Below are 19,780 nucleotides of genomic sequence, written 5' to 3'. Positions count from 1 at the left end.
TCGCCAATGAAATCTGTAGATTTTCAAGATTTTTTAAAAAATGATTCCCAAATCGAATGTTTCGAAAATCTCGTCCGAACATCATAAACACGTTGTTTTTCGAATCATCTCGATAAAATCTGTATTCCAGAATTTTTGTGGATTTTTAGGTAACTTTTCCAAAAAGTTTTCAAACTCCTGCCCCTCACCAAATTTTTGATTATTTTCGGATCACTTGATTCAAAAATTACCGAAAAGGTGTTTTAATGAGTGGGACCTCTAGAAGGTATTTTCGGAATTATTTCTCCGAAAATTCTTCTCATTTTTCCAAAAACCCCAATATGAAATTCGACAATTTAAAAAAAAAAAATGGATTCCCAAGCCAAATTTTCGAAAATATTGTTTGGCGACCATAAACACGCTATATTTTTCCAAATTACTTCGTCGACATCTATATCCCAGAATTTTTCGTGGATTTTTAGGAAACTTTTCCAAAAAAATTTTAATATTCATCCCCGATTATCAAATTTTTGATTATTTTTCGATCATCTGTGAAAATTACCTAAAAAGATTTTTTTCTACGCCAAGTTTTAGGATTTTAGAAAACTGACTTCCAAATTGATTATCCGAAAATCTTGTTTGAGGACTATGAACACCGTATTTTCCAATATTGATCCCCCTTTATCAAATTTTTGAATATGTTTTGATCACCTAAAAGGATTTTTGTGTAGATTCCGAATTCCAGAAGTTATTTTTGGCTTTATTTCTACGAAAATTCTTCCCGTTTTTCCAAAATTACCAATACGAAATATAGTAACTTTAGGATTTAAAAAAAAAAACTCCGAAACCGATATTTCTAAAATTTTATCAGGACCATAAACACGTTATGTTCTTCGAATTACCTTGTTGATATCCCAGATTTTTTTGGGAATCTTTAGGAACGTTTCCAAAAAAAATATGTCAATACTCCGGGCCCCTTATGAAATTTTTGAATGTTTTTTGACTTCCTCCGACAGTTATCTAAAAGGATTTTTTTGTAGATTTCAGTTTCCAGAAGTTATTTTCCGCTTAATTTCTCCGAAAATCCTTTCCATTTTTCTAGAATCGCTAATATGAAATTTGGCGATTTTTAAGACTTTTAGAAAATAATTCTCAAAACGAATGTTTCGAAAATCTCGCCCGAACACTATAAATACGCTGTTTTTCGAATCACCTCGACTAAATCTTTATCCCAGAGTTTTTTTGCAGATTTTCAGGCAACTTTTCCAAAAAGTGTTCAATTCTCCTGCCCCCTCATCAAATTTTTGATTATTTTTCGATTACTTGCGAAAATTACCTAGAAGTTATTTTCCGATTTATTTCTCCGAAAATTATTCCCATTTTTCCAAAATCGCCATTTCGAAAATATTGTCCGCGGACCATAAACACGCTACGTTTTTCAAATTTTAGGGACCTTTTCCAAAAAAATTTGAATGTTCATCCCGGCTTATCAAATTTTTGATTATTTTTCATCATCTGTGAAAATTAACTAAAAAGATTTCTAGTAGATTCCGACCTCCAGAACTATTTTCAGTTTTATTTCTTCGAAAATTCCCAGTATGAAATATGGCAAGTTCTACAATTTTTAAAAAACCGAATCCCAAATCCAGTATTTCGAAAATCTTCAGGGACCATAAATAAACACGTTACGTTTTTCGAATCGCGTCGTCCCAGATTTTTTTGTGGATTTTTAGGTAATTTTTCTAAAAAAAAATTCAATACTTCCCTTGTATCAATTTTTTTACTATTTGTCGATCACCTGTGAAAATTACCTAAAATTTTTTTTTATAGGTTCCGATCTCCAGAAGTTATTTTCGGCTTTATTTCTCTGAAAATTCTTCCCATTTTTCCAAAATCGGCACTATGAAATATGGCAATTTTTAAAATAAAAAAAAAATGATTCCCAAACCGAATTTTCTAAAATATTGTTCAGGCACCATAAACACGCTAGGTTTTTCGAATTTTAAGACGCTTTTCCAAAAAAATTTCAATATTCATCCCCGTTTATCAAATTTTTGATTATTTTTCGTTAATTTGTGAAAATTACCTAAAAAGATTTTTTGTAGATTTCGACCTCCAGAAGTATTTTCGATTTTATTTCTTGGAAAATTCGTAATATTTTTCCAAAATTCCCAAACTGAATTATGGCAAGTTTTAGGATCTTTAAAAAATTTTCTCCCAAACCGAATATTTCGAAAATCTTCAGGGACCATAAATAAACAATTTTTGTGGATTTGTAGGGAATCCGACCACCAGAAGTTATTTTCCGCCTTATTTTTCCGAAAATTCCTATTTTTTTTTCCAAAAACGCCAATATAAAACATGACAATTTTTAGGATTAAAAAAAAATTATTCCCAAGCCGTATTTCCCAGAAGATTGTTCGGGGATCATAAACACGATGCTTTTTCAAATTTTAGGGAACTTTTTCAAAAATTTTCAATATTCATCCCCGCTTATCAAATTTTTTATTATTTTTCGATCATCTGTGAAAATTACATAAAAATATTTCTTCCAGATTCCGACCTCCTAAGACTAATTTCGGTTTTATTTATTCAAAAATTCCTCATATTTTTCCAAAATTTCTAATATGAAATATGGCAAGTTTTATGATTTTTAAAAAATTGACTCCCAAACCTAATTCTTCGAAAATCTATTTCACCTCGTCAACATCTACATCCCAGAATTTTTTGTAGATTTTTCGAAAACTTTCAAAAAATTTTCAGTGCCAAATATTACCAAATATACCAAATATTGTGATTATTTTTATATCACCTGTGAAAATTACCGAAAAGGATTTTTTTATAGATTCTAACCTTCAGAAATTAATTTCGGGTTCATTTTCCCGAAAATGGCCAAAATAAACTATTTTATGATTTTCAAAAAATTGAATACCGAACCAAATATTTCGAAAATCTTCTTCGGGGACACACAATATTTTTTCAATTACCTTATCGACATCTATGTCACAGAATTCTTAGCGGATTTTTAGGGAATTTTTCCAAAAAAATTTCAGTACTTCCCTTTTATCAAATTTTTGACTATTTTTTGGTCACTTATGGAAATTACCTAAAAGGATTTTTATTAGATTCTTCCTATTTTTCCGAAATCCCCAATATGAAATACGACAATTTTGAGGATTCAGAAAAAAAATTGATTCCCAAGCCGAATTTTCGAAAATATTGTTCGAGGACCATAAACACGCTACGTTTTTCGAATTTTAGGGAATTTTTCCATACAATTTTCAGTTTTATTTCTTCGAAAATTCTTAATATTTTTCCTAAATTTCCAATACGAAATATGGCAAATTTTATTATTTTAAAAAAATTTAATCTCAAAACGAATATTTCGAAAATCTTCAGGGACCATAAATTAACACGTTGTGTTTTATAAACCACCTCGTCGAATTCTATATCTCAGATTTTTCTGTGGATTTTTTAGTGAATTTTTCTAAAAAAATTTTCAATACCTACTTGTATCAAATTTTTTACTATTTGTTAATCAACTGTGATAATTACCTAAATGTTTTTTTTTTTATAGATTCCGATCTCCAGAGGTCATTTTCCCCTTTATTTTTCCAAAAATTTGTCCCATTTTTCCATAATTGGCGCTATGAAATAATGACAATTTTTAAAATTAAAAAAAAAATAATTCCTAAGCCCAATATTCCAAAAATCGTATTCGGGGACCATAGACACCCTGTTTTTCGAATTTTAGAGAACTGTTCCAAAAAATTTTCAATTTTTAGCCCCTCTTACCAATTTTTTTATTATTTTTAAAAAATTGATTCCCAAACCTAGTTCACTCTATTTCACCTCGTCGACATCTACATCCCAGAATTTTTTGTAGATTCTTCAGGAACTTTCAAAAAATTTTCGGTACCAAATATTGTGGCTATATATTTTCAAGCACCTGTGAAAATTACCTAAAAGGATTGTTTTATTGATTCCAGCTTTCAGAAATTATATTCGGCTTCATTTTCCCGAAAATTCTTTCCATGTTTCCAAAATGGCCAAAATGAAATATTCTAGGATTAAAAAAAAAATTCATCCCAAACCGAATATTTCGAAAATCTTCTTGGGGGACCATAATACCATAAACACAATATTTTTCCCACCACCTTATCGACATCTATATCACAGAATTCTTTCGGATTTTTAGGGAATTTTTTTCAAAAAATTACAGTACTCCTTCCCTTTTATCAATTTTTTTAATATTTTTTGATGACTTGTGAAAATTACCCAAAAGGATTTTTTTATAGATTCTTTTTATTTCTCCAAAATGTCAATATGTCTCTTTTGTAAATTTTTAGGGGACTTTTCAAAAAAAAAAAAAAAACTCAGTACTTGCCTTTTATCAAATTTTGCTCCGAGACTATAAACACCCTGTTTTTCGAATGGTTTGGTCGAAATCTATATCATGGAATTTTTTGTGTGGATTTTTAGCCAAATTTTTCAAAAGGTCAATTTTTTTCAATACATTTTGACCATTTTTCAACCTCCAGAAGTTATTTTCGGCTTCATTTCTCCGAAAATTTCTCCCTTTTTTCCAGAATCGCCATGATGCAATCAATGAATATCAATGTTTAGGTTTTCGAATCAATCGAGATCTATATCCCAGAATTTTTGATGCTTTTAGAGAATTTTTTCAAATTCTCAATTTTTCTATGAAATTTGTGACCTTTTTTCGAACACTTACCAAAATTACCTAAAGAGACTTTTTCGTTGATTTTGACTTGCGGATGTCATTTTCCGTAAGATTTTTTCGAAAATTCCAATCACTTTCCTAAATCACCAAAATGAAATATGGCAATTTTTGGAATACTTCAAAGATTTTATTTTGGCACTGAAAATTTCAAAAATGTTTGAAAAAGTCGAGTAGAAATATTTGTAATTATTTTAAATCCAATAATTTAATTTCGTTTTAAGTATCGAAAATCTACCACATTAGCAATCACTGAAGGAATTCTTTTCAACTTTCGTGGTAGAAAAAATCGTGAACTTTCAATTAGCGAACTACAAAAAGATTATCTATTTAATTAGTTCAAAATAACAGTACCCAAACCCAATATTATCGAAAACTTCTATCCGCCACCGCGCGTTCGATAACTTTATGAGCTTTCCCCATTTTCATTAATTTCCGCCCATTTTATAAACTATTTCCCCGCATCGCATCCACTTTTTGTAATTAACGTCCGCGTCGAAAGCTCGCAATAGAAGCGCAAATATTCGGCAAACTGTGAGAAGTATTTGAAACCTGACAACATATTCGCTATCAGCGCATAAAATATAGCCCGAAGTTCAGCCGGCACCAAACTATGATTTATTCGCTTTAATTCAAAAATGTTCGCATGCTGCTTCAGAACCGACCCGTCGACGTGAGAACCGTGTTCGTAATTATCGGATTACTCGTTTCAATTTTAAACGTACGGTTTATCCGTGACCGATTGTTTCCAACATTTTCGTTTCTTTAATTCGCAGGGAAACGTGATCGACTAATTTGCTTTCGTCCGTTCTAATTAAAATGAACGGCGGAATTCGGTTTATTAGACGAGTCGGACATATGTGAAATGACGGACTCTAATTGCTAGATTGGCTAATTTATGCGGATTTGAAGAAAGTACCGCTGGTTTATGATTTAGGGTATTAGGGTTAAGAGCTAAATAACATAATGAATGTGTCGATTTTGCCGAATTGCCCGCTTTGGATTCCAAACGGGCTATAATTTCACAAATGAGTGGTTGATGTATTTGAACGTACAAAACACTCGGGGTCATGTTGCCTTGACGGATTGCCAAAATTTCTTCCTGATGTGTTATTTCCTTACCATGAACATAATAAACACTGTGTATCATTCACCCGCCCCCGGGCCTAATTACCCGAGAAAGATTATTGTTAGATTTTTCGGCTTCGAGTAAACAAATTAAAGCTACAAATGTTGCTTAGGGACACCGACCGACCCAAATACGGCGTGTCGCAACCTCGACCACTCTTAATAGAGTTCTCAGCATACTAATTGCTCATAATCACGATCAAATTGCTGCAGTTAACGTCAAGAATCAAAATCTTCGCGCTTGTTAATCGGGCGATTTATTTCTCGGCGATGAAAAATGCGATTTTTTTCACTAAATTAGAATCCTGTGGAACGTCTTGTGGGAACGCTTTCAACATTTCCCTATTGAGCAAGAGCGCTGCAAGTCCAGTTCGAAATGGTTTTTAATTTGTCTAGCCGACTCGCTAAAGACGAAAAGCTTGTCGTGGGCTCGGTTAATTATTCTGATTTATGAACGGAGTTAGGTTTTCTGGCGCAATTTCCTTTGTTCTTCCTAAACAATTTCTGCAGCCGGCCATCGATCACCGTAAAAGTTCGTGAAAGTTTTATGTTCATTTAATAATTTATTTGGGTTCGATATTTTTGTCTTGTGGTTTTTATTCATCGTTTTCGAATAGCTTCGCTCGAACTTTATTAATCAGTTTTACAAAAAGCGAAATGCAAATCTCATCACCCTCTGGAATAAAAAATTCATAAGTTCGATATTCGCACCGTACGTTTAATAGCGTTCATCTTCCTAAAGCATAAAATTAAAATCAGACTTGACAGAAATCTGATGAGATTAAATTTTTCAAGGAAATAATCTCGCAAACGTCGCATCTAATTTTTGAGTAATAAGATGCATTGTAAACAGTATGTTGGGGTATCTGGTGTGCTTGCGAGACGAGACATTTTTATATATCAGATTAAGTTAGCTGCATGAAAAATTAAATATGTCTGAAATGGATATCTTGTTCGCTCTCTCTCCCTCTCACGCTTTCCCCATATATTGATGCATTTACCCCTACTTCGTGCATGCATCGATTCGCGTTGGTTTTCTTTGTGGCTGCCCAGCAACCCCGATCGAACTGAACTCAATCCATATTTTTTCGAATGCGATTTCAATCGCCGGACACTGCGATTTTATAAAATCGTCAGCTGGAATAAAATTTAATGGCCAATAGTTAATGCATGAGCGAATCGTATTTAACATTTATCGCAACCTACATTATTTTCCAATAAAACGACAGTATCTGGCTTTTGCACAATAAAATATTAAATGCATAATTTAGCACGACGGTGCAGTTTTTGAGGAGTGTGGAGATCGATATGGGGCTTTGTGGTGTAGGTGTTGCTTTATGGAACTGGAACTTGAAGGCCGTCTAGAATTATATATTTTTGAATAGCATGCAAAGGTGTCATTACGGGTATGTACACAGGTATTCAATTTAGGGGCGATGTAAGTAGTGAGGGGGCAATTTTGGTGGCTAAAATGCGTCTGAATTTTGTTTTGGTTGTTTGACCTCTAAAAATAGTTGTCTTTGTTGAAACGTAAGCGGTAGAGTGGAAATGCTTTGAGAACAATGTGCTGTGACGTCTACATAGGTGTATTTTTCTTAAAGTATTTCTCCTCTAGTTTGTAGTTTTCGTTTCGAGTTGAATGTGAATGTTCTTCCGGAACTCACAGGGGTCGACCACCTTCGAGAGTGATAAATATCAGATAAATAATATATGAATGTTTATAAGTGGCTGATAAATGTAGTAGATGCGATATTTGATACGAGTGAAACTTAATCTACGCTAGAATATAAATTCGGAAAAATCCGTTAATTTGTTAATGAAAGTGTGATAAATCGTTGTGCTCTTTTTTATATATAATAAAAACGTAAACTGAATACTAACAAGTAACAGAACTTTATAGCTTAAACCAAAGTTTTTCATTTTTGAATATAAATAGAATTTAAAATTTTTTGCATTTTGATGTTTAAATTGTCGTTAAAATAAAACCAAGGGGAACTCATTTGCTATAAATAAATCGTGTCGGACAAAAGTTTCAACATTGACATTTGCGAAAATTACCTAAAAGGATGTTTTGTAGAATCCGATCTCCAGAAGTCATTTTGAGCTTCATTTCTTCGAAAATTCCTACTAATTTTCCAAAATTGCTAATATGAGATGTGACAACAATATTTAGGATTTGTTTAAAAATTGGACTCTCAGAATAATAATATTTCGAAAATTTTGCTCCCGGACTATAAACACGCTGTGCGTTTGGAATCAGTTCGTCGAGATCTGTATCATGGAATTTTTTGTGGATTTTTGGCCAAATTATTCAAAATGTCAATTTTTCCAATAACTTCTCTAATCTCCTGAAATTATTTTCGGTTTCATTTCTAATTCTTCTAATCTCCAGAAATTATTTTCGGCTTCATTTCTCCTAAAATTTGTACCATTTTCCCAAAAGTTGCCATTGTGCAATTGTTAGAATTAAAAAAAAAAATTAACTTTCAAACCGAATATTTTGAAAATCTTACCCTTGGACCATCAACTATTTTTCGAATCAGCACGTCGAGATTACGTATGTCCCAGAATTTGTATAAATTTTTAGGGAATGTTTCCAGAAAAATTTTCAGTATACTCCCTTTTTATCAAATTTTTGACTATTTTTCGACCACTTTGAAAAATTACTGAAGACTATTTTCTTGTAGATTCTGATCTCCAGAAGTTATTTTCGGCTTCATTTCTTCGAAAATTCCAACTAATTTTCCAAAATAACCAATATGAGATATGGCCATATTTGGGATTTTTAAAAAATTTGTCTTTCAACCCGAATATTTTGAAAATCTTACTCTTGGACCATCAACTATCTTTCGAATCAGCACGTCGAGATTATGTATGTCCCAGAATTTTTATAAATTTTTAGGGATTGTTTCCAGAAAAAATTTCAGTATACCCTCTTTTTTTTATCAAATTTTTCAGTATTTTTCGATCATTTTCAAAATGTACTGAAGACTATTTTCTTGTATATTCTGATCTCCAGAAGTTATTTTCGGCTTCATTTCTTCGAAAATTCCAACTAATTTCCGAAAATAACCAATATGAGATATGGCGATATTTAGGATTTTTAAAAAATTTGTCTTTCAACCCGAATATTTTGAAAATCTTACTCTTGGACCATCAACTATCTTTCGAATCAGCACGTCGAGATTATGTATGTCCCAGAATTTTTATAAATTTTTAGGGAATGTTTCCAGAAAAAATTTCAGTATACCCCCTTTTTTTTATCAAATTTTTGGCTATTTTTCGACCATTTTGAAAAATTACTGAAGACAATTTTCTTGTAGATTCTGATCTCCAGAAGTTATTTTCGGCTTCATTTCTTCGAAAATTCCAACTAATTTTCCAAAATAACCAATATGAGATATGGCCATATTTAGGATTTTTTAAAAAATTGTCTTTCAACCCGAATATTTTGAAAATCTTACCCTTGGACCATCAATAAAACATATTTTTCGAATCAGCACGTCCAGAAGCTCTATAACAATCTCAAAAAAAAAAAATTGTCTTCTTTCAAATTTTTCCAAAAAGCACCAGGAGGCCCCGAGATTCTTTCAACTTTTTCCAATAACAAAGCACCAGGGGAGCCCGAGATTTTTAGAAAACCTTAAAAAAAATGCACTGGATGCCTATGAGATTATTTGGATTCTCATAACCAGCATTAGGAGCCACCCAGAGTTTTTCAAATTCTTCCAAAATAAAACACTTGGGTCCGCGAAATTCTCTGAGATAGTTCCACAAAAAAAAACACTTGGGGTCTTCGAGATACGTTTTCTCGAAAATGAAACTAGGAACCCCAGAGATTGTTTTAATTTTTTCCAAAAATGAACCTTTAGGGATTACCGAGATTCTTTCATATGTTGTTTCAAAAACAAGACACTATGGTTTCCCAAAATTCTTTCAAATTCTTCCAAAAAAAAAAAAACACCAGGGCGCCCCGAGATTCTTACAAAACCTTGCAAAAAAATTACACTGGAGTCCTAGGAGATTATTTGGATTTTTCCAAAAATAAAACACTTGGGTCCGCAAAATTCTTTGAAATAGTTCCACAAAAAAAAACACTAGGGTTCTCGGAGATAAGTTTCCTCGAAAATGAAACTCAAGGGACCTCAGAGATTCCTTTAAATTTTCTTTCAAAAACAAAAGATGGTACCCCAAAATTCTGTCAAATTCATCCAAAAAAAAATCAGCAGGGATGCCGATTTTCTTTCAAATTCTTCCAAAAACGAAGCACCACGGGATCCCAAGATTCTTACAAAACCTTGCAAAAAAAAAAACACTGGGAGCCTACGAAATTCTTTGGATTTTCCCAAAAATAAAACACTTAGGTCCTCAAGATTTTCTGAAATAGTTCCATAAAAAAAATACTAAGAGTCCCGGAGATAAGTTTTCTCGAAAATTAAACGTCAGAGATTTTTTTTAATTTTTCAAAAAATGAAGCTTTCGGGATTACTGAGATTCTTTCAAATATTGTTTCAAAAACAAGACGCCAAGGTTACCCAAAATTTTTTCAAATTCTTCAAAAAAAGACACCAGGGGGCCTCGAGTTTCTTTCAAATTCTTCCAAAAATAAAGCACCAGGGGACCCCGAGATTCTTATAAAAACTTGCAAAAAAAAATACAGTGGAGCCCTCTGAGATTCTTTGGATTTTTCCAAAAATAAAACACTTGAGTCCGCAAAATTCACTGAAATAGTTCCACAAAAAAAACACAAGGGTTCTCGGAGATAAGTTTCCTCGAAAATGAAAGTCTAGGAACCCCAGAGATTCTTTTAAATTTTTCCAAAAACGAATATCGAACGATTCATTTTTGGAAAAATGAATTCCGAAGGATTACCGAGATTCTTTGAAATAAATATTCTTTCAAAAACAAAAGATGGGACCTCAAAATTCTTTCAAATTCATCCCAAAAAACAAAAAAAAATTCCGATTTTCTTTCAAATTCTTCTCAAAAAAAAGCACTACGGGATCCCGAGATTCTTACAAAACCTTGCAAAAAAAAACACTGGGAACCTACGAGATTCTTTGGATTTTCCCAAAAACAAGACACTTAGGTCCTCAAGATTTTTTTAAATAGTTCCATAAAAAAAAATACCAAGCCCCGGAGATAAGTTTTCTCGAAAACGAAACGTCAGAGATGTTTTTTTTTCCAAAAATGAAGCTTCCGGGATTACCGAGATTCTTTCAAATGTTGTTTCAAAAACAAGACGCCAAGGTTCACCAAAATTCTTTCAAATTCTTCCAAACACAAAGCAAGAGGGGACCCCGAGATTCTTATAAAACCTTGAAAAAAAAGTACAGTATAGGCCTACGAGATTATTTGGATTTTTCCAAAAATAAAACACTGGGGTCCGCAAAATTCTCTGAAATAGTCCCACAAAAAAATACTAAGAGTCCCCGAGATAAGTTTTCTCGAAAATGAAACGCCATTGATTTTTTTAATTTTTCCAAAAATGAACCTTCCGCGATTACCGAGATTCTTCCAAAAATAAATCACTAGGATCCATTTTGATTTTTTTACATTAAAAAAATAAAGTCCAATAGAGCTCCAGATTCTTACAAACTAAACAAAAACCGACGAAGTCTCTGAGATTTTTACAAATTCTTTCAAAAATTAAAAAAACACTTGGCTCCACTGGGATTTTTTCAGATCCTTCCGAAAATAAAACACTTGGATCTCCCAAGACTTCTCACTTTTTCGAAAAGCAAATCAAGGTCCTCGAAATCCTTTCAAATTCTTCCGAAAATAAATGATCAGGAGTTCCCGAGGTTCTGACAAATATTTAAAAAATATTTATGGTTTCAAAGCATAGGTAAAAATGGTTTATTTAAGTCCTTTTTAGACACGGTCTTCGATATCTCATCAATTATTATTAATTGCTAGAATTTGAAAAAAGTTAGAAACTAAAGTTGTATCGCGATTTTTAAATTTGTGCTTAGTTGGCCATGATGCTTACGTCAGCCGTTTCAATTGATCTATTCACGTTCACGTCATGGCCAACTAGAGCAGAAATTTAAAAAATCACAGAGTAAAAACACCATAAAATTAGGTAGTAAATTCGTCAAAATGACCTTCATAGAGTACAAACTAACTCAATAAATCATAAAAATTCCAATTTTAACTTACCCAGAGGTAAAGAAAAAACTGAGAAAATTGTAAAAACTTCAGATTTTTGTAAAAACAGAATACAAAAAATCTTGAGGCTGGAATTCTCATCTTTTGAACAAATTTCAAGAAGAAAATTTCAGTAGAAAACCAGTTACTTTTAATATAATACGACGTTTCGACAGGAATTTGATCCTTCTTCAGTGTACCACGTCTGTAACTTGCCCACCTAGACCATTAAACCTGACAGAGGACTAAACATCTATAATAATTAAAACTCGCATTTTTAATTTTTTCTTGCTACTTACGTTTTAATTCCCGATAATTTGAAAAATCGAAAAAAAAATTTTAAAGTCTCGTTATTTAAGAAAAACATTGATCTTTTATTTTTTTAATCCGATTTTTCTTACCCTGATCATAGTGGTTAGAATTTACTTGTAACTAAGAGAGCTTTTAGAAATCAAAATTTGGTACATTCGGTATACAGTAATCACAGGATGTATGTATTGTTAGTATCTTTTCGGTTCATTTTTTTGTAGAGTGGTAACACGTTGAGAAGAACACGCCACTAAAACGACTCGTTACAGCATCCGGACGGGTCCATTTACTAATTTAAGTAAATACAACTATACAACAAGCATCAGAATAAAATAAAAACCAGAATGCACTATTTCAGAGCGCAAATGACACGCCATTGGACGAAGCCTATGCTATAGATTGCATGTTCTTCTCATAGAATTTCCACACTGTTGCGTGTGCTACAATGTCGTCGGTACGCCTATGTCTTTAGTACGCCTATGTCGTCGGTGTGTCAAAGAAATGTTGCAGCTGCAGGTCTGCAGCCACCCCTTTGACCCGGTTGACCCGTAAAAAATCATTGGGTTTCGATTCGGGGGCGACTTCTTATGTTACACCGACACAGTTAGTTTTTAAGCCAGTCGCTATTAAGTTTTGTCCGGAACATCTAGCACACGGGTGCTCTGATGTAATAATCAATTTTCAATAAACCTGTGTGCCATACACAATTGTTTATAATCTCCCCTCACCGCTACACACCATTTTGGTCCTTCGAGCCGGATTTTTATAAATTCCGGTAAAAAACAGTGGAGAGTAGTGACCAGTGAGCAGCAGGAGAAGAAACACAAAAAAAAGGGAACAAACAGTTCTCGCAGCAGCACGGCAGCAGTGGTTCGTCAATTAAGTCACCACCTCGTGTCAACAATCTAAAAAATCTCCGGAAGCGACGCATACAACTCCGGTGAAATCATTTAGAGGATCCACAGCAGATCCCACTTCCCACATCGCCGTCGCCGAGGCCCGAGACCTGCAGCACGGAGTAAGACGCCTGCGAGGAGTTCGGCCGCCAGTAGCACGGGAGTCAAAGGTCAGATCCCATTTTCCTTCATTCGTACCATTTCCGCCTCTGTTCAAGTACTTATTGTGTGTATTTCCACATAAATTAAAATTAAAATGGGCAAAAGGGTTAACAAATCGTCCAAAAGCAGAGATGCCGAATCCGATTCGGAAGGTGAAACAGCTAATTTATTAAGATCGTGGATAAATAAGCGCAACCAAATTGTTTCAGAGTTGGATCGAATTTTAGAATTTGTCAGGAATTTTCCGTCTGGCAGCAATATCGGTTTAATAATCGCGCGAAGACCAATCGCTCTTAACGCAATTAACGATTTCAAAGAAGTGCAATTTAAAATCGAGGAAAATGTTCCACCTGCATTGCTTGACGATGAGGTAGACCACCGGATTAATTTCGAGGCAAAATATTACGAAACCATAGCCGAAATTGATACAATTATTAAAAGCGAAGGTAATTCGAAACATACTAGTATAAACAATCGTGAAAATCCAACTCCAAAAATAACGCTTCCAGCATTAAAACTTCCGGAATTTAGCGGAGCTTATTCGGACTGGACTTCTTTCCGGGACACTTTCAAGTCTGTTATTCATGAAAATTCTTCGTTATCAAACATTGAAAAATTCCATTATTTGAGGTCCACCTTGAAGGGAGAAGCTTTTCGAGCCATCGAGTCGTTGTCCCCGGTAAATGCCAATTACGAAATTGCGTGGGATTTGTTAAACAAACGTTTTCAAAATAAGAGACTAATTGTACATGAGCATATAAAAAACATTTTAGATGCGCCAGCCGTCACAAGGGCTAATCAAGAAAATTTAAGACAATTGAGCGATTCATTATGCGCCAACATTGCAGCATTAAAAGTTTTTGAAATTCCGGTAGATCAATGGGATTCTATATTAACCACCATAATTGTCGATAAGCTTGATTACCAAACAAAGCGTGAATGGCAGTCAAAATTAACAGATGATATACCCAAATTAGCGGAATTATTTAAGTTGATAGATGCGCGGTGTCAAATTTTGGAAAGTACTGCCCATGTTAATGCAAATCCACGACCGAAACATTACAATATTAAGGGAACAGTCAGTCACTTCACAGCAAAAAGGACATGCTTAGTTTGTAAACGGTCTAACCACAACTTGTACTCATGCAATGAATTTTTAAAAATGTCATTAGAAGAGCGCATAAAAAAGATAACGTCTCTAAAACTTTGCAATAATTGTTTAAAACCAAACCACATCTGTATCGAATGCAGATCAAATAGTTCATGTAAGTATTGTAAACAAAAACATAATAGCTTATTACATAGAATGGAGATCCAACAAGTATTGCCTGAACCTCACGTTGGGACAAGCACTTCAAATCATACTAGCAATTACAATTTGTCAGAGACATTACTTAGCACCGCAATTATCTACATTTGGGATAATTTCGGAAAGATACATAAATGCAGAGCATTACTTGATGGAGGCTCACAATCTAATTTCATTACCAGAGATTTATGTCAAAAATTGCGCCTCAAAACACAGAGTACAAATCACATTATCACTGGCGTAAATTTATCGTCCAACAGAGTAAACGAAACAGTTCAGGTGCATCTTTCTTCATTATTTAAAGAGAGTTTGCATTATAACATAGATTGCTTGGTATTGAACAAAATTACACAAAACCTACCTCTAAACTCATTTTCTACGAAGGGTATGGTAATTCCAGATTTTGTAAATTTAGCTGACGCCAATTTTAACATTTGCGGAGAAATAGATATATTATTAGGGGCAAGAATGTTTTTCCAAGTATTAAGAGATGGGAAAATCCAAATATGCAACTCTCTTTATTTGCATAATACAGATCTGGGTTGGATTATTGCAGGATCCATAAACACTACTAATTTCATGAGCTTAAGTACGTGCAATACAAATACGCTGCAAGCTTTAAATGACCAAGTCTTAGATTTTTTTCAATTAGAGAGTCTTGCTGGAAGTCCTACTAACAAAATACTCTCTCCCGAAGAGAAATCTTGCGAAAAACAGTTTGTTGACAAACATAAACGTACCGATCTTGGAAATTTTGTAGTAGATCTCCCCTTCAAAAATAAGTCCATAATGTTGGGACATTCAGAAACAATGGCGCGAAATCGATTTTTCACATTAGAACGAAAGCTCTTAAAAAACATGGAACTGAGACATCAGTACATCCAGTTCATGAGAGAGTATGAACAATTAGGCCATATGCAACTAGTTTCTGACATTAGCTCAGAAAATTCCTATTTTATTCCTCATCATGCAGTCATAAAAAATACGACACAAGGAAACAAACTTCGGGTAGTATTCGATGCATCCATGACAAGTTCTAACGGTCACAGTCTAAATGATAATCTATTAATCGGACCTAACTTGCAACAGGAATTATTTTTAATATTATTAAAGTTCAGAACGTACAAGTATGTCATTAGTGCGGACATTGAAAAGATGTATCGTCAAATTTTCTTAACTGAAAATCATCAACAATTTCAAAGAATATTTTGGCGTGAAAATGTAAGTGACCCTCTCCAAATTTATCAATTAAAAACAGTGACGTACGGGACAGCGTCAGCGCCATATCTTGCGATGCGGTGCTTAAAACAATTAGCACTAGAAAATATGAATGTATTACCTGTAGCCGCGTCAAATATTTTAAATAACTTTTATATGGATGACTTAATTTGTGGTTCAAGTACATTGGAAGAAGCACTTGCACTTCGCGACGACATCATTCAGATCTTAAATCAAGGTAATTTCAAATTACACAAATGGGCTTCAAATGAACCGACATTATTACCAGAAAGTGACATAAAGGCTTCTGTTAATTTTTCTAGCGACACTGAAACAAAAACTTTAGGTTTAATTTGGAATTGCCACAAAGATCAACTGAAGTATAACTTAGCGTTAAACAGGCTACCCAGCAAAACTACAAAACGCACTATTTTGGCCACAGTGGCTACAATTTTCGATCCATTAGGTCTTATCACTCCAGTAATTTTAAAGGCTAAATTACTTCTGCAATCTTTATGGGCCGCGCAAATTGGTTGGGATGACCCAATTCCTAGTGATCTAGAATATCATTGGAACCAATTTCTGATTAATTTACCTGATGTCAAAAATATTGAAATCTCACGTCATATTTTTAGAAATGACACAGCGAATATCGTTGAATTGCATGGCTTCGCAGATGCGAGTACTAAGGGTTTTGGAGCCGCCATTTATATTAAAACAATTTTATCAAGTGCTGAAACACATACTCAATTATTATGTGCAAAAAGTAGAGTAGCCCCACTTAAAACTATATCGCTACCTAGATTGGAGCTTTCAGCAGCTTTACTATTAGCGCGATTAATAAGTAAAATTCTGCCTGAACTAAATTTAAAAATTAATAAGTGTTTTTTGTGGACCGATTCAACAATCGTGTTAAACTGGATTGCGGCTTCACCACATAATTGGCAAACTTTCGTGGCGAATAGGGTGTCAGAAATTCAAACTTTAACATCCGGTCATAATTGGCGCCACATAAATGGTACCGATAACCCTGCAGATCTGATTACTAGAGGTTTATTTCCTAAACAACTCATTGATTGCAAATTGTGGTGGTTTGGTCCCGAATGGCTCTCAAAACCACCTACGGATTGGCCACAGACAATCATAGACTTAGGAACTGAAGTTCCAGAAAGACAAAAAACATTAATTACTTCCACATGTACTACCTTTAAATCGGATTTATTAATCAGATTTTCAAATTTTACCAAGCTTAAAAGAACTGTTGCATGGATCAAGCGTTTTGTAAGTAACTGTAGAAACAAAAGACTTAACAAAGAATTAAAGTCGGGTTTACTAACCATAGAAGAATTGGACGATGCCAACCGCGTAATTATAACGTTAGTTCAACGTGAATCTTTTCAAAAAGAAATTGCTATTTTAAAGTCGGGTAAAGAATTGCCAACAAACAACTCGTTACTCTGCTTAAGTCCTTTTTTAGACTCTAATAACATTTTAAGAGTCGGTGGTAGATTACGGAATGCCGTTCTTGCTTATGACAGAAAGCATCAGATTATTTTGCCAAAGAAACATTACGTCACGGAGCTGTTAATTCGTCAATATCATATCGCTCACTTACATGCGGGGGCCCAGGCCACACTAACCGCGTTGAGACAAATTTATTGGCCCATCGCTGGACGGGATGCAGTCAGATCCATCCTCAGAAAATGTATTAATTGTTTTAAAGTAAAACCCATAATTAATTCTGAAAAAATGGGCGATCTACCGGCGGTGCGTCTGCAACAGTACCGGCCTTTTTTAAAATGCGGTGTCGATCTTTGTGGTCCGATCATCATAAAGGATGGCCGTGGTAGAAAACCGAAACACGTTAAAGTGTACATAGCGTTATTTGTTTGCCTCAGCACCAAAGCCGTGCATCTGGAACTTATTTCTGATCTTTCAACCGAAGGTTTTTTAAATGCGCTAAGACGATTTATTTCGCGACGTGGTACTGTTAGTGAAATTTATTCAGATAATGCTACCAATTTCGTAGGCAGCGACCGAAAACTAAAGCAAATCTTTAGAAATGTTTTAAACAAAGAAACATTAAAGTCAAATTTGGCAAACATGAAAGTAAAATGGTGTTTTATTCCCCCCAAAACACCCAACTTTGGAGGAATTTGGGAAGCCAATATCAAATCGGCAAAATTACATTTAAAAAAGACAATTGGTGATACAATTTTGAATTATGAGGAAATGCACACACTACTTGTCAGAATTGAGGCTTGTCTTAATTCGCGCCCACTGCTCCCCTTGACCAATGATCCAAACGATCTTTATCCTCTAACACCTGGCCACTTTTTGATTGGGGCTCCGTTAACTGCCCCCGTAGAAGAAGATCTCGAGTCTACAAAGCTAAACCGGCTAACACGGTGGCAGCATGTCGAAAAAATGCGGCAACATTTTTGGCGAAGGTGGCAAAGAGAATACGTGTCGCAACTACAACAGAGATCCAAGTGGCGAGTTAAGGGGCCTTCTTCCGTGAAACCGGGCATCTTAGTCCTCCTTGTAGAAGATGACGCACCACCTCTTCACTGGCCCCTTGGCCGGGTACAGGATGTCCACCCAGGAAAGGACGGCGTCGTCCGCGTAGTGACGGTAAAAACTTCAAAGGGTGTCTACAAACGCGGTGTGTCCAAAGTGTGTGCGCTGCCAATAGATGGCCAATAAAAATACTGTACCCGCGAAATGTCAAAGTGCTATTGTGTAGTGAAGTGCGTATGATAACGGCTTTTGTGGCTCTTGTGCTGTGCGTACTCACTCAGACTTGCATTTTTATGTGTTTAAATTTACGTTTCTGGATTTTGTACACTTAATGTTATGTTCAAGTTTATGTTTGCCTCTTAATTTGTACGTATGTTGTTGGATTCAAATGGATGCTTATTTTTACGTATATTATTTGACGTGTTGTTAGTACTCAAATTCAATTTATTTTAGCGCATTCCAATCAATGTCATTTCTTGTGTATTTAAAATATGGTACTGTCTGATATGCACTACAGGTTTTGTATGGTTTGTCATCAATCTGTGTGTGTTCTTATTTTTATATTGCTAGTCTAAAATGTACAATTGTAGTGTGAATTGTATGCCTAGAGGCATTCAAGGGCGGCGGCATGTTGCGTGTGCTACAATGTCGTCGGTACGCCTATGTCTTTAGTACGCCTATGTCGTCGGTGTGTCAAAGAAATGTTGCAGCTGCAGGTCTGCAGCCACCCCTTTGACCCGGTTGACCCGTAAAAAATCATTGGGTTTCGATTCGGGGGCGACTTCTTATGTTACACCGACACAGTTAGTTTTTAAGCCAGTCGCTATTAAGTTTTGTCCGGAACATCTAGCACACGGGTGCTCTGATGTAATAATCAATTTTCAATAAACCTGTGTGCCATACACAATTGTTTATAATCTCCCCTCACCGCTACACACCACACACTACAATGCATTTTGGTCCAAAAAAGTCTTCGTTAACTGTTATTTGATTTTCGAATTAGAAAGATATAGCGAAATAATAAAAATAATATTACATATTTTCTAAAGGTATCCTGAGGACTGACGGATGTTTTGTTTACAATATAGGATTAAAGCTCATTGGAGATATTTATTTATTTTTTTTTACCAAAATCCTTTTGCCTTTTAGTTTTTTGACGATTTTTCGAAAAATGCTTCATAAGATAGTGATAAATGAAATCACTTTCGGAACGGTAATCACACTTCATAGTTTCGATTCAGAATAAATAAACTTTCGCGTTTCCTGTTTTTTAATTACCCCACGTTGTCAACACCAGTAACGCGATAACTGTTGCTAGAAGTAACATATCAACGAGATTTTAATCTTGTTATTCTTACTCTGGCTAAA

At 34.4% G+C, this 19,780-nt stretch overlaps 1 protein-coding gene across 12 annotated transcripts in view; it reads left to right on the top strand.

Annotated features, from left to right (window-relative positions):
* Window positions 1–19,780, top strand: part of LOC135128588 (disks large 1 tumor suppressor protein) — a 1,417,771-nt gene that overhangs the window by 1,322,770 nt on the left and 75,221 nt on the right. The window lies entirely within an intron of this gene.

The sequence above is a fragment of the Zophobas morio genome, unplaced genomic scaffold (assembly GCF_036711695.1).
Source record: "Zophobas morio isolate AGI-343-1 ecotype UQ-CSIRO unplaced genomic scaffold, CSIRO_AGI_Zmor_V1 ptg000014l, whole genome shotgun sequence".
Lineage (NCBI taxonomy): Eukaryota > Metazoa > Arthropoda > Insecta > Coleoptera > Tenebrionidae > Zophobas > Zophobas morio.
This window is presented reverse-complemented; position numbering and strand designations above follow the sequence as displayed.